Raw genomic sequence first — 22,962 nt, forward strand, 5'->3', positions numbered from 1 at the left:
TTTGATTCCAAAAAATTTTTGAGTGGATTATTTATATATTTTCTATATATTAATTCCATTTCACTAACATAACTTACACATAGAATATATGTTACGGAAATTAGGGATTTCAAATACAAGAACAAAATTAAAACAAAAAAAAAGCTGCATCGGTACTAAATTACTGAAAATGTACAGAAATTATATTGATCAATTTGTATGAAGTCTACCATTGTACTAAAGAAAAATATTAACAGAAAACCATATTTTTACTTTTAGTATAGATAAATTTTCTACTCCTTTACAGCAATTTTTAAATACCTCCTGCCATTTGCATACATGAGTTCTCAAATTGGTGACATTCTCATACTGCCAAAGCTTCGAGTGTTTGAAAATTTCATTCGCTAAAAATTAACAATTAGTCCTTCGTTTTCATTCATTATTCTAGAAAATGAGTAAATGGGCAGATGAAAGATAAAACAACACCAAACGATTATTTACATTTTAAATAGCTTATCATGATCGCTACAACAACAAATATTTAAATAGCCTATTGTTGCTGAAAAGTTCGCATTTCTGGTTCATTTATTCCGGTATATTTATATTTTCACAGATAGATTGACATTTAACTTCGTTCAATATTTCTTTCTGCCTAAGAGGACTTTTCTTATAATTTTTCCAATTTGAGATAAAAACGTTGAAAATTGATTTATCTTTTCTTTTAATTCAGATTCATAGATATACATAAATACTGCTTGTCATTATTTCTGTTTACAATTTCTGGTAAACATCTTTTCTCTATCCTATTTTCATTTTTCTTGAAGAATTGCGTCAATCATTAATCACTTTAAATCTGGGTCAAAACATTCAAAATGACTTATCTTTCTGATTAACATCCAGAAGTGTTAAGAAAATATTGAAAAGAACAATCGAAAACGATTCAATATTATTAATAAATTTTAACATTATTATTCTTTTTATTGAAGCAAGGAAACTAACTAAATAAGCCTTTGGTGCATTATGTTAACAACAAAATACATTTAATAGCCAATATTGAATTATTCTATTTTTTGCCGTAAAATATTATACTAATCGGATTCGATTTAGCAAACGTAATTTTGGATTAATTGAAATTTAATGTTTCTCTTTTAAAGTCAAAGTTCCAATTTTAGATAAAAAGAGAATTTTTTTAAAAAATTCATAGCATAACGATCATGTGAATTTATATAATGTGAATTGAACGTTGGTCAAAATTTGGAATTTCAAAATACTTTGCTATACACAAATTCATAAGCAAATGATCCAAATGAAATATTACGTAATCAATAATCCAGATGAACCATCTGGTCGCCTAGGGCAATTAGAGAACAATAAAGAAATAGGGAAATAAAACATTAGATATTAATGAATATTTTATAGCAGCAAATTACATTTGCAGATGCTTTTCTTGCTTGCTTAAAATTATGTAAATCATTAAAAAAAGTTTAATTCCTAATTATTTAAATCATTTAGTAATAAGAAAAGAAAAAATATTTAATTGCATCATATTCAAAGGCAAACCCATGATAAGAAAACATTAAGATAGGATAAATACTTCTGTTGGAGAGAAAACGGGTATTGGAAATCAACGAAAAATTTAAATAGCAAGTTTATTCTATGATTCCTTTCCGTTCCTTTAATTTTTTTAGAAGATATTAGCTCATTCAAAAACGTTTTGGATCAATTTTTATAGACCACTTAATGACTTTTTTTTTCATTTTAAATTCTTTAACAAAAAGGACAATTTTTTTCTTTCAGTTTCGACAACAGTTTCTTTCAAAGAATTCTGTATTCGAGATGTATTTTTTTCTACTTCATAACGATATTTGCATAGAAACTCTTAATTATCATCTCGCTTACATTTGAAGAATCGATCCTTGGAGATTCTTGAAAAAAATTTTTGTAGTTTTAAGAAAAAAAATATGGTTACGGAAGTCATTGAGTAAAACATGGAAAAAAAAACTAGAGAATAGAAATGACTTTTTTGTTGGCCATAAATTATTTTAACTAAAATACGAGGATCATTGATTGTTGCATTTATATTTTTTGTTATGGGTAATTTTAAGCCTTAAAGTTAATAACTTCAATATTCTTTGAAAGTTTATATAACAGTGAAATGTTAAATAAAGGATGACTTTATTGATGGGTGTATTGCGATATTTAAATTAAATCTTAACATTAAATTTCCAACAAGCTAAGCTAAACCAGTTGTTAAGTTTTTATAACAATGCGATCGTTGACTAGAACTGATTGTTAAAGTTATGCGCATGTTAAAGTAACAAAATTTTATAATTTTATATAAATGATAGAGTTCTAATGAAAAACAATTTTATGGGAAGTATTCTTTTGTAAGCCTCAAAAGCGAAGGCCACAAGCATTAATTATCATCTATAATTGAAACTGTTATGACAGTGTTTAAAAGGATTAATGCAAATACCAGTATGAAGTAATGGTTATTGAATAATTACACAGAGTGTAATGCCTTATAAGAAAGCTAATTTTACCGCTTCACATTTAATGGTTTAATCAACGTTATTTAAACGAAATTATTTTCAGAAGATCAAATTTACTATAAAGTATTTGAAGTCTCTCTATGAATTTTCAATAGAATAAACATATCAAACATGTTTTTTTTAAGCTAAAATAAAAATTTGAATAAAAATAGTCACATATTTACAAATTTTCGTTATTTCTTAAACAAGGTGTGAATTATGTTATGAATAATAATGTTTCTATAAGAGCCAAAAATTAGCAAATAACTATTATTTCTTAAAATAATATTTGAATCAATAATAAATTTTCTCACAAACGACACAAGAATTAGCAAAATGACTGTAGAATATAAGCATAGCAATATTAGTGAATAGTACTATTTTCTCAAATCGTCTTTTACTTGCTCATATATGATATATACAAAGATAAAAATTTTATAATTGTCAAAAAATTCAAACTCGCAATTTCAAAGAGTCTCCTAGTTTCAGGCCAACCTGAATCTGTTTCCTAAAAAATCCTAAAAAATGTTTTAGGATTTATTTCCGCTTATCCATTTGTGAATACAATACAATAAAAAGGCTTTGAATTAGGGGAATAAAATTTGGTATATGGTCTCTACTTCAAGTAACTGGATATTTATAAAATTTTGTATGAAATCCGTTTTGAAGAAGTTTGCTTGTCAGTTTTTAGTCAGCATTGTTTCTACAAATGTAAAAGGTTAAAAAAGTGAATTATGATGCACTGGTTTAACATTTAAAGTGCTGATACATACCAAATTTTGAACCAAATATGTCATGGCGTCCGTCAGTCAGTAATTTCTCAAGCATGTAAACGTAATCATTCAAAACGCAATGACTTAAATGAGATTTGATATGTGGTTAAATTGTAGTTCTGTGCAAAATTTCAATAATTGATCTGAAGTTTAGTTTAGTTACATTAACACGAAATAATATTTTATTATTTAGTTTTAAAGCAGCACTAGGGCTATTTTGGGACGGACCTCGTAATTTTGAACGTCGGTCAGATGACGAGGACGACACCAGATCTGGCACCGCCTTCTCCACACCACGCCACACAAGCGGGAGGACGTTTGACCCAGACGCATTTAACATGCACCACACAAGCTTACACGATGGTTCTTCCTTGGAGTCGGGTCTCAAACCTGAATCCCTACGGTTCCGAAGCCGAGATCTTACCGCTAGGCCACCGCGGCCTTTAATAGATCTGAAAAAGGGATTTCCAAAATATATATTCGGTTTTCAGGCATTCCTTTATTTACCACATCCTAGAGATGATCTAATAATTATTGTTCGCATGCTAATAATTTTTGTTAGTATTTCGTAATTCTTGATCGCCAATTGCAAAAGGTGAATAGTATACAAGCATACTTGCAAGAGACTGTAAGAGAAAGTTTCGAAGACATTTCTCCAGTTAAGTGGGGGATTTTAGAAAATTTAAAAAAAAACTCTGTCTCTATAGAAATATTACAATACAGTGAATTTAAACAATCTGCGATAGTCGTTAAACTAGAGTCAGTATCTGAAATGGTATTTTTAATATGAGTTTTCAAATTTATATAGCTCAGCGTATTTTAATTCTAAATAATTATTACTTCAGCCTGCCGAAGGAGTAAAATTTTTTTATTAATACAGTTATCTGAAAATAATTCATTAATGCAAGTGCTATATGAATTCGAGGGGAAAAGCAAAAATGAATTATCAATTTAATATTATAAAAAAAATGAAGAATTTCTTTTCTTCTTTTATAACATTTTAGGTAAAACAATCTAAATAAAAGTATACATTGAAACTTATATCAAAGCCTTTCATATTAAGTGATAAAATAAATGAATTCTTAAGGGAAAGCCAAAAGAAAAGAATAAAAAAAAATACAAATTTAAATCTCTAATCAAATTATAAATCTAAAATAAAAAAATGAGCCGAGTAAAAATTCAAAACAAAAAAGAAGTGATCACAGAAAATGCTAGTATTTTATGCTATTCAAAGTAATACAGACGTTTGCTTAAAAAATAAAATGAAATAAATTACTGATTTACAATATTTTATATAAAACTATTTGGATAAAATTGATTGAATTTGAATTGCTATAAAGAATAATTCATAAGCAAACTTCCGTTATAATGTTATATGCCGTCTTTTAAGTGTGATTTTTCTAATTTTTAGTTTCCTTCAGAAGATGATAACACTGGCAGAGAGAAGAAAATAACACTGAAAATGTATAAAATACTACAAATATAATATTTTTCGCTTAAAAGCTAAAATAATCTATTCAATCGCAATTCTATATAAATTTAAAAGCGTCATTTTTAAAAAGGTTTCTATCCTATTTTTAAAACATATAGTAATACTTCTTAGTAATACTTCTGAGAACCTACTCATTGTATTCCAATATAAAAATTGTAAGGGAGACGGACTAGAAATTCTACTTAAACTGAGAATTTCAAGAAGAACTGAGACTTTAATCTTTTCCTGATATCACTTCTCAAAAATGTAATACCTTATGAGGGAACAACAAAAGGTATTTTTTAAGATTAATTTATCCAGTTTTTAAAAAGTGAAAAACGTTATTGTGAAATATAATCTTTTTAATACCCAAGATATTATGACGATACAAAAAAGTGATGATTTTCACTGATTTTCTGCTTTATATATATTTTCTTACTATTTGGTTATCGCGAATTTAAACATTCACCCATACAACTTTTTTTTTTTTTTTTTTTTTTTTTGCTAAAAAGAATTAGATCAAATGTGTAAATTGACCCACTGTGTATTTACAAGAATTCTTTTCGACAAAAGAGTGATTAAGTGTTAGTAAAATTCCTATTCTTATGAAATTATTAATTTAAAAATATTTTTAAAGAAAAAAATTATCAGGTTTTGTAAGATTTATTAAATAATATCCATTCAAAGTACATTTATAAAGATGTGTACTTGTATAACTTTTTAAATGGGGCCACAACTATTATCCAATTTTGACGAAATCTAGCATGTTCATTTTAAGGCAAGACATAAGTCAATGTAAACTATTCAGTCTAGAAGTTAACTAATATACAAGTTAAATAAAAATTAAGCAAATGTTCTGTTTTTCCCAATTGTATTTTCTGAAAATAATATTTTAAAAAATTTTATACGCTCTAAAAATAAAATATAACACAACTATGCAATTTCATTTTTATACGATTTTTTTAACTTATTATAATAGTTTCTTTGAATACAATTCCCGAAAATTTTTCTATTTTAGAATGAAATTAATACTAACTTCATCTTTCACTCAACCATTAAATCTTGTGCCCAAACCAGTCTTAATATTAAAAAATAATTTTCTTAGGACTTCAACTCGGATGTTATAAAAAAAATAACTGAGAAAATAAACGATATCGGCCAAAAAGCCCAATTAGAAAACTGTAGGTTATACCAAAATATAAACAGCGAATTAACTTCATGAAGTTTTCTGTAAATGTGTGAAATTAAAATTCTGATCTTTCAGTGATTTAAAAGAAAAAAGGTTTTATCCCAGAAATGAAAAATATATTTACTGGCATTATCATACAGGTTTTTTTTCGAATTACACAAAGATGAAGTGAAATTTAAGCAACGATAAAAGTCAACAAATATCAATAACAAAATCTGAAAAACACACTCATGAAGGAGATATGAAGATACGCATCCGAAGTTTCACTATTGATAAAAGGTAGGAAAAATTTCTTTATATATATGGATAATATCGCTTTATATAATTGGAATTTTCCTCCCCTAGTTTAATTTATTTGTATTTTCCATAATCACCTGTTTAGTTAAATAATATTTATGTAATTCAACCGGTATGTCATGAGTAGATTAATTATTAATACGCAAATAATTAGTAATTATATAGCTTATCGAAAGAGACGGCAGAAGTTTCTTTCTAATCAATTGAGAAAGTCTTTCTTATTCGGTAAGTAATGTATTCGTATTTTTTTAAACGAATAAGTATTCGAATAATGTATTCGTCTTAGTTCAGAAACTTACATAATCTTCAGAGGCTTTTAGTTTTGGTTCCGACTTTCATCGTCTAAACCACTTATCAATGGTTCTGATTTTATCAATCTAACCACTTATATATTTATGCACCATCTGCTTGAAGCTGCAATTGCCTCTTCATGCCAATAGAAAGCAATATACAACCATCACATGAGGAGTTTAGTTTAGATATACTAACGTCCTGTTTAAAGTAACACTAGGGCTGTTTTGGGACGGACCTCGTAATTTCGATATATTTATGCACCATCTGCTTGAAGCTGCAATTGCCTCTTCATGCCAATAGAAAGCAATATACAACCATCACATGAGGAGTTTAGTTTAGATATACTAACGTCCTGTTTAAAGTAACACTAGGGCTGTTTTGGGACGGACCTCGTAATTTCGATATATTTATGCACCATCTTATATATTTATGCACCATCTGCTTGAAGCAGCAATTGCCCCTTCATGCCAATAGAAAGCAATATACAACCATCACGTGAGGAGTTTAGTTTAGATATACTAACGTCCTGTTTAAAGTAACACTAGGGCTGTTTTGGGACGGACCTCGTAATTTCGATATATTTATGCACCATCTTATATATTTATGCACCATCTGCTTGAAGCTGCAATTGCCTCTTCATGCCAATAGAAAGCAATATACAACCATCACATGAGGAGTTTAGTTTAGATATACTAACGTCCTGTTTAAAGTAACACTAGGGCTGTTTTGGGACGGACCTCGTAATTTCGATATATTTATGCACCATCTGCTTGAAGCAGCAATTGCCTCTTCATGCCAATAGAAAGCAATATACAACCATCACATGAGGAGTTTAGTTTAGATATACTAACGTCCTGTTTAAAGTAACACTAGGGCTGTTTTGGGACGGACCTCGTAATTTCGATATATTTATGCACCATCTGCTTGAAGCAGCAATTGCCTCTTCATGCCAATAGAAAGCAATATACAACCATCACATGAGGAGTTTAGTTTAGATATACTAACGTCCTGTTTAAAGTAACACTAGGGCTGTTTTGGGACGGACCTCGTAATTTCGATATATTTATGCACCATCTGCTTGAAGCTGCAATTGCCTCTTCATGCCAATAGAAAGCAATATACAACCATCACATGAGGAGTTTAGTTTAGATATACTAACGTCCTGTTTAAAGTAACACTAGGGCTGTTTTGGGACGTACCTCGTAATTTCGATATATTTATGCACCATCTTATATATTTATGCACCATCTTATATATTTATGCACCATCTGCTTGAAGCAGCAATTGCCTCTTCATGCCAATAGAAAGCAATATACAACCATCACATGAGGAGTTTAGTTTAGATATACTAACGTCCTGTTTAAAGTAACACTAGGGCTGTTTTGGGACGGACCTCGTAATTTCGATATATTTATGCACCATCTGCTTGAAGCAGCAATTGCCTCTTCATGCCAATAGAAAGCAATATACAACCATCACATGAGGAGTTTAGTTTAGATATACTAACGTCCTGTTTAAAGTAACACTAGGGCTGTTTTGGGACGGACCTCGTAATTTCGATATATTTATGCACCATCTTATATATTTATGCACCATCTGCTTGAAGCAGCAATTGCCTCTTCATGCCAATAGAAAGCAATATACAACCATCACATGAGGAGTTTAGTTTAGATATACTAACGTCCTGTTTAAAGTAACACTAGGGCTGTTTTGGGACGGACCTCGTAATTTCGAACAGCGGTCAGGTGACGAGGACGGCACCTGAGCTGGAACCTCCCTCTCCACACTACACAAGCGGGAGGAGTTTGGTCATGACGGATTAAAAGGGCCCTTTAAAGACCTCCTTGTACGACGGTTCTTAGCTGGAATCGGGTCACGAACCTGAAACCCTCCGGTTCCAAAGCCGAGACCTTACCACCAGGCCAATTGCGGCCTCCCATCATATGAGAAATTGTTGAATCGTGAGTAATTTGAAGCAAGCTAAACATCATCAGCTACTTGCAAATATTCATCCTTCTTTTACTATATGAGATATAAGTAGATGTATGAAATGGGAGTAAGTAAGTAAAGTAGATGTAAAAAAGAGGAATAAAATATGCAAAATAGTAGACATAAGAAAGTGATTTATATATTATAGAACATCAGACTTCTTTGAGCGGATAATGCTTATCATACCAAATGGAGACTTTTCCATGTGAAGTTGACTTTTGGATGACTGATGGTAGCTTGTAAATGTTGCCTAATTATCTGCTTTTACTTTATTATTGTCATCGAAAATAATAAAATTATTCTACCAAGAAATAGAATTCCGTATGTATTATTTTAAGGTATTTAGGTAGCAATCTATTTTCAGGATTTTAAAATGTATTCATATTTCAGGAATTTTCAGACAAGAATTCGAACCCATTTTTAACTCATTAAATTCTGATATTATTATTTGTAAAAATATTTTAGATTATTACTACTAATATTTAATTTCGTGAGATGTTTTGAAATTAATTCACTGAAGGTTCTAGGAATACAATAGATCAAGTTTTACTAATTTTAAAACTGTACTCGCACTGGTTTTCCCATCTTAATTTCCCAGCCACACATAGATACTCTTTGATGTTTGGTCTTTTGAACAGATTATTCGTTATTTGGATTTATATCTTAATTTTAAAGTTATTGAATTCTGTCTAGCGTTATAAATTGAACCACTTTTACTCTCTACAATTCGATTGATCATATGTTTTTAAGTTTGCGGCCAGTAACTTCATGAAAAAAGTTTGTGTCTAGTTTCCTTAGAAGCTCATAATTATTTATTAGATATGAAAGAAAACAACTAATGTTTTGTCATAAAATAATTAATATATTCTCTCGTTTAAAGGAAGAAATATTCGAGAACAATAATTCTCCACATACATCACAGTGTGTATCATGAAAAACATATTTATAAAATTAGAAATTGTGAAAATAAAGGTTTTTTTTCAATATTTTGTTCAAATTTGATTATTTAAAAAGTTAGTCATTAAAAAATTTTACGAAATAAAAATAATCGTATATATCTTAAGTGAATAGTGTGTATTTTAATATTCATAAATAATAATATTAAAAATGCATAAAAGTTGAGACAATGCTCAAAAGTAATTCTTTAAGAAACTCTCTTAAAAATTGTTATTACAGAATTACTTTTAAAAAATGAAGCTTAGAATTTTTCTGCTTTTCAATTAACGTAATTACTTTGATTATTTATTTAAAAAAATATTCAAGAATTTTTTAAGTAGAATTATTTATTTTCAGTTATATAAGGAAAATATGAAATAGGTTACAAAGTAATAAGCACACATAACTTGAGAGCAATAAAGTCTTCTAGAAATGGCAGGATCACAAGCAATAACAAGATTTTTTCACAAAAAAATTAAGCCAAGATCCAGAAGATAAAAACTTTTCAATTGATCAGCATGGATGCAGACATTCCTTGAAATTTCATCTTAAGTTATTTTATGAGAAGTATCTGATAAAAATAAGAATTACTCACTCCAACATTTATTAAATGTTTAATAATCTCCATTGTTTTCCTTGAAATATTATGAAAATTTCAATAAATATTATAGTTTCTATTTTAATACTATTTCTAATAAATATTATAGCTTTTCTGCGATTGAAATTATTACATATAAAGTGCTAAATTTATTCTTCATATTATTTTTACATTATTTTCCAAGTACAAAACTGATCAACTGTATCTTTTATCTTTTTATGGACGGCTATGAAGGTTACTTTAAAATTTAATTTATTGGAATAAACAAAATAATTTTATTGCATACATAGAGATGGTTCATGAAATTTCATATAAACTGATAATTTTTTTAACACCTAAATTGGAACAAAAGAACATAAAACCATAACAGAAATTAAAAAGAAAGTTAATAAAATTTTAACATTCAAGCAATTGTTATTTTTTTAAGCATTACATTTATTTTTCCAGTATCAACAGACAATTTAGTATTATTAAGGAATCATAAAATGTTATATCAATGAATATTTAGTTTAAATGCAGCATTTTTTATTTTTATTTTCGCTATCTGGAACTGAGGATTTTTTAATTGTTATGAATCACTGGATTTTTTTCTGAAATTTACTTAATTTGTGAAAAATTGTGTATTTGTTCAAAAAAAATTTAAATATTACACAAACGGAATTTATCACTTAAAAATTCTTTCGAAATCCTATCCTTTTTACAGTAAAACCTCAATTTTGTCAAATAACAGCTAGAAACATTGGAAAAATTTAATACTTTTCTGTTCAGATCTGCAAATTGTATTTAATGTATAAAAATTTACATTTACGTTATAAATTTTACTGCAATTGCATCATGAAATTATTTTCATTTTTTTTTTTATTAACACCACATATATCGTTATACCAGGCTTAATGCATCTGAAAAAATTTGTGTATAATTCCTTGTTATATTATCTTATTATATATCAATTCTAATTCATAAAAGTTTTTGTAAAGTTCTTAAATAAACAAAAAAATATAAAAAGATTTAAAGTATCTATATCTATATGATCAATTCAACTATAGGAATGTCAAAAATAGTTTAACTTTAATCTTATCACCGAAGCTTTAGATAAAGGAAACGCTTTTAAGACTTGATGCCTGAGTATAACTAGTGATAATCTTCTAATTATTTATATATTTTATCTATATATTATTATTATGCACATGTTGTCTAATCACATAAAGAATGCCACTTCAGCATTAAATAGTCCATTAATAATTAAAGTCTGTCATTTTAGGCTATCATTCTTTATTAAATAACTGAAAAACTGTCCTATGATTTTAGTTATAAAGATTAATTTATCAGACAATTCCTCCGTTTTAAAGGATTAAAGTTTCCGTATATAGGAGTCAGTTAAAATAGCCTTCTGTAGATAATTAAGACAGATAAATTTAAAACCATATTTAACTGTTTGTTCATGAAGTATGCAAATTAACATCGGCGAATTATTTGTGATTTTGCTCTGTTATCAGCATAGAAATGTTAGATATTAGTCAACAAAATTTACACATACCAACGTCAAATATTTTTCCTTTAAATTTAAATACATAAAAAGTTCGTGTTGTTTTTTTGTTTTTTTTTTGCTAATAAAATACAAAAAATTGATTAAAAAATTATGAAAGTGAATGTTTTGAAGCGATATTTTATAGTTTACAACTGTAAAAATAATTAATAATTTTAGAAGTAACAGCATTGCAATTTATTTTCTATGTTTCAGTCTTCTATTTCAAACATTGAACAATATAAATTTTATACTGATATTTGAATATTTTCTTCCAAATTCTATTTTTGTTATGATTTTTTCATCATTTTATGCTTAAATTTATCTAAATTTTTAGTACGATAATTCATATTAGATTGTTTTGATTTAAAAGTATTTTCCATTCTTAAAATTAAAGTAAATCTGTAATAAATATTAGATTGTAGTTCTACCAACTATTACATATAACCCGATTATTACATGCAGACTCCTCTATCTGCAATTCTTATCTAATTATTGGCAATCGTATTTTCTCAAAATCATATAAGCATAAATATCATTTTTCCCATCAAGATATTTTCTATAAAAATGATTGGAAAAAGAAAAATTAGTATTCCTGTAGGCATATACCATTTCACAAACTTTTGAAAACGAATGCTTTTTCTCTAATTTATAGCTGGTTAAACAGGAACGGATTTCAGAAAGTCACCTTTCAAACAATTTCTTTAATTCTCTTATATTATTCAATTTTAATGATTTCGAATTCAGAAGCAAACAAGCAACTTTTAAAACCGATTGCTTGTTAGTCTAGAAAAATAAAATAACCAAACATGGCCACAAGGCTTTAGAAATATCTGTTAAATTCAGAGTATTTTTAGATTTAAACAATTATTTGCCAATATATTTCGCTTCAAATAGAGAAAATTATTTTTTGGTAAAGTAAACAACGTTAAAATATTTCTATTCAGGGAAAAAAACTAATTTGTCCTTATATTAAATATTTATTTGTAAAAGAATTAAAAATAAACTAACATGAGGCGAAGTAAAAAGATACATTTACTGTAAAAGCATTTATAAAATTACAATTAATTAATAATTTGGGTGATAGAATACAGCATAGCACCATGCTTACTTTCAACGCCCAATAAAAACTCATTCTTTCATGGATTCCCGAAAAGTGATACTAAGTCTGGCGAAACAGGATCTTTGGTTCGATTCGATTATATCGAGTGTTTAATTTTAGTATTATTGATGCTCCCTTAAGAAGTCAAACTAGAGCAATTTGGGGGAATGGTTAGAATGGAATGAAATAGTTAAAGCTTAGTAATACATATTACTGAAACCTAAATAAGCTACAAACTGCAAGCTCAGTGACAAGCTCTTGAAACAGATATTACTATTCTCGGCAATTCTAAATTCTATATGGTCAAGATAGACGTTAAGCAAAATTTCCATGAAAGGTTCTTTATCATCTCCCGTAGATTCATCATCTCCCTATGTGATTTACATATCATCAGCCATTTAAAAAAATGGTGAAACTTTGACAATGCATCTGTAATAAATGAATGCAGGACTTCGCGGAAAATTGAAAAAAGGAATTACTCCACTAAAGCTATCCGTGATATACTTGTCATAAGTTATTCTTTGCAGTTACTCTTCATATGAGTTGGTATTAAATTGCTCTTTATTAATTACAAACATTTCCTTCCTTTAATTTGGTCAAATTATAAAAACATTGAAATTCTAAATATATGTTAAGATGCTAAATATTTTTAAATTAAAGTGATACAGATATGTCCTAGTTTTAATACTAACCTATTGTCAGATTTTTTTTTTTTAATTTATTGTAAAGGGAAAAAAATTTCTTAACATTACTAAAAGATCAAAATCATAAGGCATTTAGAAGCGATGTTCTTATTCTGAACTTCTATGAACGTTTTAAATGTTTTCAATAAAGAAATGGTAAAATTCAATTTTAAATATTCTTGTTTGAGTTATAGATCATTCCGATTAATACATACACACGAAAGTGGCTACAAACCATTCTTATTAAATTCTTCAAAGGTTTTTTTTTAATTTTACAATTCAGTTTAAAATAATATTCAGTAGTTCATCATTTTAAGTGGACTTATTACAGATAATATTTACTGAGAATTCAAAATATATTTGCTCATAACTGAATCCATTCATTTTGAAATTATCCTTAGACAAATATTGATTATTGAAAAGACGTGCATTTTGGAAAGAATAACGATCGGCGTCCCATTTATTATTCGCTAATCCTTTGGCAGACATTTACTCAGAATTTCCGCAAATAACATTTTTATGAAGAAAAATGTAAATCGGCAAAATTATAAGGGTATAAAAATTGGCATTTCGATATTTATTATATAAAATATTTGTTTTTTTACTGAACTTTAATTAAATTTTAGCTCATTGTTATGGATTATAATAAAAAGACTAGAAAAAATTTCCTGATAGTATTTGATATGATCTAAGTAGTTTTCATACAAAACACATATAACAATATTTATAATAAAAGAACTAAATGTAGTTAACTGATAAATTATACGAAAATATTTAATTTACACAATATACGTAAGGCTCATAGAATATATTTTAAAATTTGCATAATTACAGAAGTACAAACACCTCAGTCCTGCGTGGGATAATTAAATTATAATTATGATAATGAAAAAATATAATTTATGACCAGTAGGAGCTATTATATCAATTGGCTCCTACTGAGATTTGATATAATAATATTCGTGCTCCAATCTTAATGTTGAAGAATAAGCAAAAACCTAAAAGCTGCAATACCTTATTATAAAAAAATAAGAAGTCATATTCCCTTTTAAAATACTATATCATGACAGAATATGTGATTTGTTACAGATTATATTGAAAAAATAATTTTGGGTTTAAAGCTTTATTATTCCATGTATACAAATATGGAAAATTCACATTAAATATGTACATAAAGTATTACTGGTTAAAATTAATGATTTTACTTAAAATAATTTATTGCTTATTAAAATTAATGACTTTACTTCTAATGATTATATTAAAATTATTGATAAAATTGTAAATGTATGCTTTTCAATTTTTTATAATAAAATATAATTTTATACCGTATTTTAAAAACAGAAAAATTAGAAAATATATCTTGAATTATAATTTATCCGTAATAAACACTTACCTAAATTATTGCTATATTGAAGAAATACGATGTAAAATTCAAAAGTTTAAAATACTATATCATACTGGGTCATTATTTTGATTTTAAAAGGTTATTAATTATTAAAGACCGATTCATCTAGTTCATATCAAATATGCGTATAAAATATTTCATTAAATTTAATGATTATAAGATTCATGTTAGATAGATATAACAGTCCATTTTTTAAATCAAATAAAATTGAACTTTGATGACCTTTGAAAATAAAGAAAAATTAGAAAATGTTATTCGAAATTTAGTAATAATAACTTACCAAAATTATTATCCAATAGATGAAATAAATTCTTCAACTATACCGAAATAAGAAGATTGGTTGTTTTATACCAAAATGAAACATTCGTTTAAAGTTATTTTGGAATAATTAGCTCATGCTTAAATGGCAAATTTCAAATGTTTTGCGATAAATTTATTGTACTATTAATCAACCTTTCTACAGATGAAAAGATTGTATGATTTCACGGCATCATACAACAAACGCTTTCGTAGAACGCACGCTCAGTTTTATATTTCATCATATAATAGCAACTCATAAATCGATATTTTTTACTGAATTTCAAAATTTCAAAAAATAGAGATGTTATTTTTTTCTAATACCTATTTTAAGAATTCATTTAATAGGATGAATAATATAATCTGTATAGATTTCAAAATAATTATCCTAATTAACATATAAATTAACTGCTCCATACCGGAGGGAATAAAGAAAAAAATATATAAGACGTGTCAAATTTAAAGGTAGTGCTTCGTTACTCAACACTTAGATATAAAAATGTATCATTATTCCCGATAAAAAGGCGGCTGTTTAGTAGCAGCTCTTTAATATGCAGAAACTCATTGGTAGAAATCTCATATCTGTAGCGGTAACATAACTCTACTACTTTCTCTTTTGATACAACAGATGGCGTTACCTTATTATCCTCCAGGCATATTTCTCATGGTCCTTCTTGGGGTATTAGATTGTATTCTAAGTGAGTGTCGTGTTTCTTCATGTTCGCGAAAAATTTAATTTTTCCTGTGAAATGTGGAACTTATAAAAGAATTAAATTACTGTTCCAGAAACTCTTTTGTTATTTTTATCTACCTCATAATGAAGCTATAAAGAGTCTCGTCTTCTACATATATAGATTAAACATCAACTATGTAATATTTATTCTTTTATGCTTTTGAAGTATCAAGGTTCTAGATCACATAGACAATAAATAATATGTGCCTCCTTTCAACGATTTTTTTCACAACTTTACAGAAATTCATGCATATTGTGTAACAATAAATTTTATTGCTATCCTCAATGCGTTTATGGCTTATTGTATTCAAAACACAGACTGAACCCCAAGTATAATCATCAAACTGCGTTTTTACTGTCTCTGAGAGGTCTCAGACTTAGAGATTTGTAAATCTCGAGGTCATTTTTTTAATTTATTATTATTTTTGGCAATTAAAACACTTTGTAGCTTCATACTTCGCTTAAAATGAATTAAAAACAGGAAATAACTGACAATGCGATATTCTATAAGAGAGAAACTCGCATCATTTAGATTGTTAGAAACAGGGCTATATCCTAAAATGTTATAAATGTAGCTAACAGCAAAATGTAATAAATTATGTATTGCTGAAAAACGGGTATTGATGAAAATCTATTGTTTCTGCTGAAATATAAAAAACTAATCAGAATGTAAAAATACATTTTATCAATGCTTAACCTAATCTAATATCTATAAACAAAAACTCATCTGGCCTATTATATTGGAACTTGACAAAAATGGAAGCACAAATATTGGAAATACTTATGCTGCTCACATTGTTTTGGTTTGAAGTTAGAATAACATGTTTTTCGTACTGGGACATAATTTACTTTTGGCCAACTATGAAATATTTAGATATCCTTTTCGAGAAGAGCAGCAAAAAAGAAAAAAAAAATTCTACAAAATCTCAGAAGATACAATAGTCATTCAAGCAAAAGATAATAAAGAAAAAGGTCAATTTTCAGCGACGAATGAAGTAAACTTTACAATAGATTACATATCAATACCCATTGAAAAGTTCATAGAGAGAGAAATAACAAAATTTGCCAAGTCATTCCAAAAGAATTGAAATTAAAAAAAACTGACCAAAAATTTTGTAGCAATAGAAAAAGACGGAAAATTATATCAACTGGGAATACAACTAAATTCAAAGAACTGCCTCATCAAAATCAAAATTCTTCAATATTGAGCAATTTAAGAAGATTCCATACTTTAAAAATATAAAAACCAGCAAAAAAATTTTAAAAGCGATAAAAAGAGCAAAAAAAAAAAGAACAAGAGTCAAGTCAAGATCAAATTCCTCATTTCTCATAAATCTGCACAAAATGAAAAAACCAAAAAATAGACATAAATTATTCATTAACAACAATTCAGAAGTCAGAAGCCATCCTAAGTTGTCATCAAAGCAGTGTGAAAGTTCAAAAGCAAAACTTATTATGATTGAATAATATTAATTTTGTATATAATTTAAATTGTTTTTTTATCTTTTTAATTTTTTTTCTTTTATCTGTGATATCTTTAACTGCGATATTTCTTTTTCATCTGTGATATTTCTTTTATTTTATCTGTGATATATATAAGCATATCTATGATATTTATTTTGACTGTGATATTTCTTTGTCTATGATGTATGATATTTAAGCGTATCTGTGATTATATATATATTATATATATAGGGTGGTCAAAAAAAAAACTTCCCCTATATATGAAACCCTAGCGGCCTATCCGCTCAACCAATCGAACCAAAATTTCAGACATGGTTGTTTGAAGGTATGCGCTGGAGATTGTGATGATTCTAAACAACGCAGAGCTCACGGTTAGGGGTTACAGTGAGAGAATTTCGAAATTTTCGAATGGCAACACCCACTTTTTCCTTGCGCAAATTGATCAGCGTATTGAAAAATCACAAATGACGTTAGAACGATTAACGTGTGACGAAAATTGCTGCCATAAAGCATTTGCAAAGAAGAACATTATAAAGGACCAATGACAACACAGAGAGGAAAGAGAAAAAAAGTTTTTATTGGAATGGATAGTTATAATTACAGGTTTTCAACTTGTTCATCTTCGCTGGCGACAACGCATTGCATTCGGGAGATTGTGGACAGCAATGCCGAACGTAACATGAAAGGAGGAATCTGCATAACTTCACGTGTTATCGCATCTTGCAATTCTGACACAATTGCAGAATTCCGTTATTCCTGAATTGCAACAACGAAATGTCATTAGAGACATTGTATGGATGCAAGATGGGGCTCCCCCACACGTCGTCCAATGTGTCCGACCAGTACTGCAGCAACACTTTGGAGATAGAGTCATCTCTAGTAACTTTGCAGTTTCGTGGCCACCGCGATCCCCCGACTCACTCCTATGGATTTCTGGTTCTGGAGTTATCTGAAATCTTATGTGTACACGCCTGGTACACGAGATGTGTCAGAATTGCAAGATGCCATAACACGTGAAGTTATGCAGATTCCTCCTTTCATGTTACGTTCGGCATTGCTGTCCACAATCTCCCGAATGCAATGCGTTGTCGCCTGCGAAGATGAACAAGTTGAAAATCTGTAATTATAACTATCCATTCCAATAAAAACTTTTTTTTCTCTTTCCTCTCTGTGTTGTCATTGGTCCTTTATAATGTTCTTCTTTGCAAATGCTTTATGGCAGCGATTTTCGTCACACGCTAATCGTTCCAACGCCATTTGTGGTTTTTCAATACGTGGATGAATTTGCGCAAGGAAAAAGTGGGTGTTGGCATTCTAAAATTTCAAAATTCTCTCACTGTAACCGTAACCGTGAACCCTGTGTTGTTTAGAATCATCACAATCTCCAGCGCATACCTTCAAACACCCATGTCTGAAATTTTGGTTCGATTGGTTGAGTGGATAGGCCGCTAGGGTTTCATATATAGGGGAAGTTTTGTTTTTTTTACCACACTGTGTATATATATATATAATTAGTTTTATAAAACGTAGTTACTATGTTTAGAAACATTTTAATTTAAGAAATTATATTAAAAATATTTTTAAACTTAAGAACAAAATATTACAAAAAAATTAAAATAACAAGTAGTACAAAAAAAATTTTAAACTCGAAATATTTATAAAATGATTTGTTGTACGTTTTCAACGTATTCATTGTATTGTTGATATGTAATAAATACATATAAAATATAGCAGGTGTCGCAATTATTTATAGTTTATACAATTACTCCATTATATTGTATTTGAAAAATACAAAGACAACACGCATTATTAAGCTAATCAAATATATCATACTGGCACATAGATGACTAACATTTGAAACATTTTATACTAAAATTAAGATTAATAGCCATAATTTTCCAAAATTCATTCTTCATGATGCATTTTTTTTATTGGTAGATTATATCGTTTATCGAATTTTTTAAAAGTGTATTTTAACTTTCAGCATAGAATAAATATAATGGTTTGAAGTAATTTTACTATTATTTCTGCAATATACACTAGACGCATAAATAGATGGTTCGTCTAGTATATTGCTTTTTTTTTTATTTCAATTAGAAACATTTTACAAACTGATGCTCGCAACTTCCGTCAACAAAGTGATTTTAAGGATCAAGTTGTTAATGCCGTATTATTTAAATGTATTTTACATGTCTTATTTAATTTCTACCAAATGGAGGCAAGATACATGGCATCACAACGTCAATAAAAAAAGTAACTTAACTACATTATTACTAAAGTAAGTTGCGGAGATAAATATTTTTTTCTTATTTGTAACTTAATGCAACTAGATGATTCTCTTGGAATATCGAATATAATTGATTTCAGATGAATCATTTAGGTAGAATTTCATGTCCACGTTTTCACTAAATTGCCTGTCATTAACACACTTCCTGTTCTAATTGTCTCGCTAAATATTAATTATTGTGTACTTGAATCTTTCTGATGCAAAGAATCCCTTAACATCAAAGCACCACTAAAATTTAATATCAGGTTTATCTATCCTCTAAATTTTATAGTATTATAACTTATTATTATTTGTCTTATAAACTTCACAAATATTAAACATAATCCTCCTTAAGTTTTCCAAAAATGGAAGAAAATCACACGATCAAGTATTTGCTGAAACAATGACAGCAATTTCAGTTTCAGTGTAATTGTACTCTAATCTATAGATGCAATCGATTGTTTGAAATGAAGAAAAAGAAATATTTTAAAAAAATACTAAAATTCAGAAAAAGTTTCATAAATATTTAATGGTATCACTAAAAAGACAATTTTTAAAATTTTGAAACGGTGCCAAGTGACATTTCAGTGACATTTTCGAAAGTTAATGCGGAGAAATGGCAAAATTCAAGTTATTTTTTAATAAATTAAAATTTTAAATAAAATTTTATCCGAAGTGTTTTTCGGATAAATTTCCATCCTCCAAGATATATATATGTGCCAAATTTATTAGTGACCTATAGAGTTCCAACGCAAACACATTCATTTTTTATTAGTAGTATAGTTTATGTATAATAATATATTTGAATTGAAAGTTATTTATAAATGATACGAAGTATTTATTCTTTACTTTTTGGCATACGAAGTATAAAAAAATACATCAATCTTCAGTTTTGATTAATCTCCAAGTTTCAGGCGTCCCTGAGTTTGATAAACATACTTTTCGAGTTATATCTATTTCTTTGTTTAGATGTAAAAATAATAACTCAAAATTAATTGAGTTCGGGGGATGAAATATGGTATGTGACTTAACAAATTTGTAGATTTTTCTAACAAATTTTGAACAAAATCCATTTACACCAAGGCTTTTTGTTTGAGTGCAAAGAAATTCCATAACTTCAAAAACCGAAGAGCTAGATCATTTATATTTGGAATACATTTCAGTGTCTAATGTGTAGTTTTATGCATAGATTCAAATTTTGAAACAAATCTGTGAATGGGCTGATTGTCTGTGCATCCTCAACGCGATAACCCATAAAACTGCAACAACTTATATGCCTGAAATTTAATAAACGATTTTGTTAAAAAAATTGTATTTCTGCATCAACTTTTGCTTTTAGACATTTGACAGGGACCACCGAAATAATCGGTTTTGTTTACAATAATACGAAGCATAAAACGCTTATAGGTGGGAATCTCAAAATGAAAATCTGAACACCGATGGTATGCATGACCTTGCTCAAATGAAGAGTTACAGCAACGGCGCAACAGATGGCGCTACCTTATTAATATCAAGATATATTTCCCATGATCCTTCTAGGAGGTCAGTATTGGATTGTATACTAAGAGTCATGTATTTTCGTTCTTATGTTTGTTTTGTCTTGTCAAATGTAGAATTTAGAAAATAATTAGATCCTGAAGCTCGTCTGTTATTTTCATCTATCTCATAATGAAGTTAAAGATTCTCGTCCGTCTACACATCTAAATTATTTCCAGGAAAGGCAAAAGTGATTAATCAGTTTCCTTTAAAGTTCCTGGTCCGTAAAAAATCGATAATGTTTAAAACCGAGCTTTAGAAAAAATTCATTTTAGATGCTTTTATTTTTAGATAAAGGAAGATATTAACATAGTTTCGGTGGCATGAAAACCATTAGTCACATTCTGTTTCCAAGAACTGCAATATATTAAATATTTTTTAAGTCAAAGTAACTGTTCCTTTTGCATCCGATAGATACTTCAGGCTGGTTGGTTTATGAGGTTCAATAGCATAAGAACCCATCTTGGCTAAACTGCTCCGGATAGATACTTCAGACTGAGGGAAATTTAAAATAAAAACATTTAAATGGACTAATTAATCAGTCTTCAACACTTGAAGCACAACTCGGTTTAAACCATTTATTTTATGGCTTTCATTAAATTTTCTTTTACTGAGTACTAAACTGACTGCATTAATTATCATATATAAATTTTTGTGGTGTTGCTGTGCAGATAAATGGAAAATTTAGAGAAATGTTATTTTCTTGTGTGTGTATACTCATGTATACATACACACAATTATGTTATATATGCATACATAACAGGTTTGTGAAAAAGTAGCAGGTTTTATGATACAAGTACTATGCTATTTTTTAATAAATTCTCGTTATTTATTAAATGAAATTAAATAAAAAACAGTGAATTACAAATAATACAATGTTAATTATTCTTTCCTAACAAATAAATTTGTAAAACTTCAGTTTGCGTGGAAAAATTAATTGAATAAATTTTTAATTATGAATTATTTAGCATCATTAGGAAAAAAGTTACGATCGATCCTATTATTTTTATAATTGTACTAGCAATTCAGAAGTGGAGTTTAATGGAACTTTATACGTTTTTTAAATTTCGTAGACTTGTTTCTAGAGAAAGCTCTAAAAATAATAGAAATATATATTAAATCTTTCAACAGTAAATTGATTGTTTGGAAAATTCTATATACAGTTTATTTAATCAGTTACCGATTGTAAAATTTTATTTCCGATTTGAAATTTTTTTTTCATGCAATTAAAAGTGCTTTTTTTCTTCATCATGCTTCTGTCCTTATACTTCCTGTCTTTCATATGCATACTTTTTTGTATGTATATAACAGTTGAATGTGTATCAGGAATTTTAATATCATTAAGACTAGCATGCCTAAACACGCAAATGAATCAGGATATGTAAATAAAAAGTTAGTACATCATCTCTTTGGGTAATTTTGAGTCAGGACAATATCAGTAGTCGCTAAACACTGGCTGTAAAGTCCTAAAACTAAAATTATCTCCAGATCTTGGTACTGATTTCAAACCAGCAAGATGTCAATCGTCATTATACTAGAATATTGGCATAATTTGTTTCTAAGCGTTGCCGACAACGAAATTAAAATTGTAGCCAAATATTGGTGTCCGAGTTTGACACATTAGTGCTTATTCAGGAAAAATATTTATGCGCCATCTTCTTTTTGTCAAGCGGTATCTAAGTTGCACAAGCAATACGTCCCTCACTTAGTTTAAACATAGATAAAAGGATAAATTTTATTCCTGAATGTTCTCTAAGAAGACAAGTTTCTATTTCCTTTCAAGAAAATCAAGGAAGAGAAAACAATTCGTTGTTAAAAAGTTCGGCAATCCAACTGTTTTTGAATATTGTCGGTTCAAAATACAAAAAATATAATCAAAATTTTTGGACTTTGT

The sequence above is a fragment of the Argiope bruennichi genome, chromosome 4, assembly GCF_947563725.1.
Source record: "Argiope bruennichi chromosome 4, qqArgBrue1.1, whole genome shotgun sequence".
Lineage (NCBI taxonomy): Eukaryota > Metazoa > Arthropoda > Arachnida > Araneae > Araneidae > Argiope > Argiope bruennichi.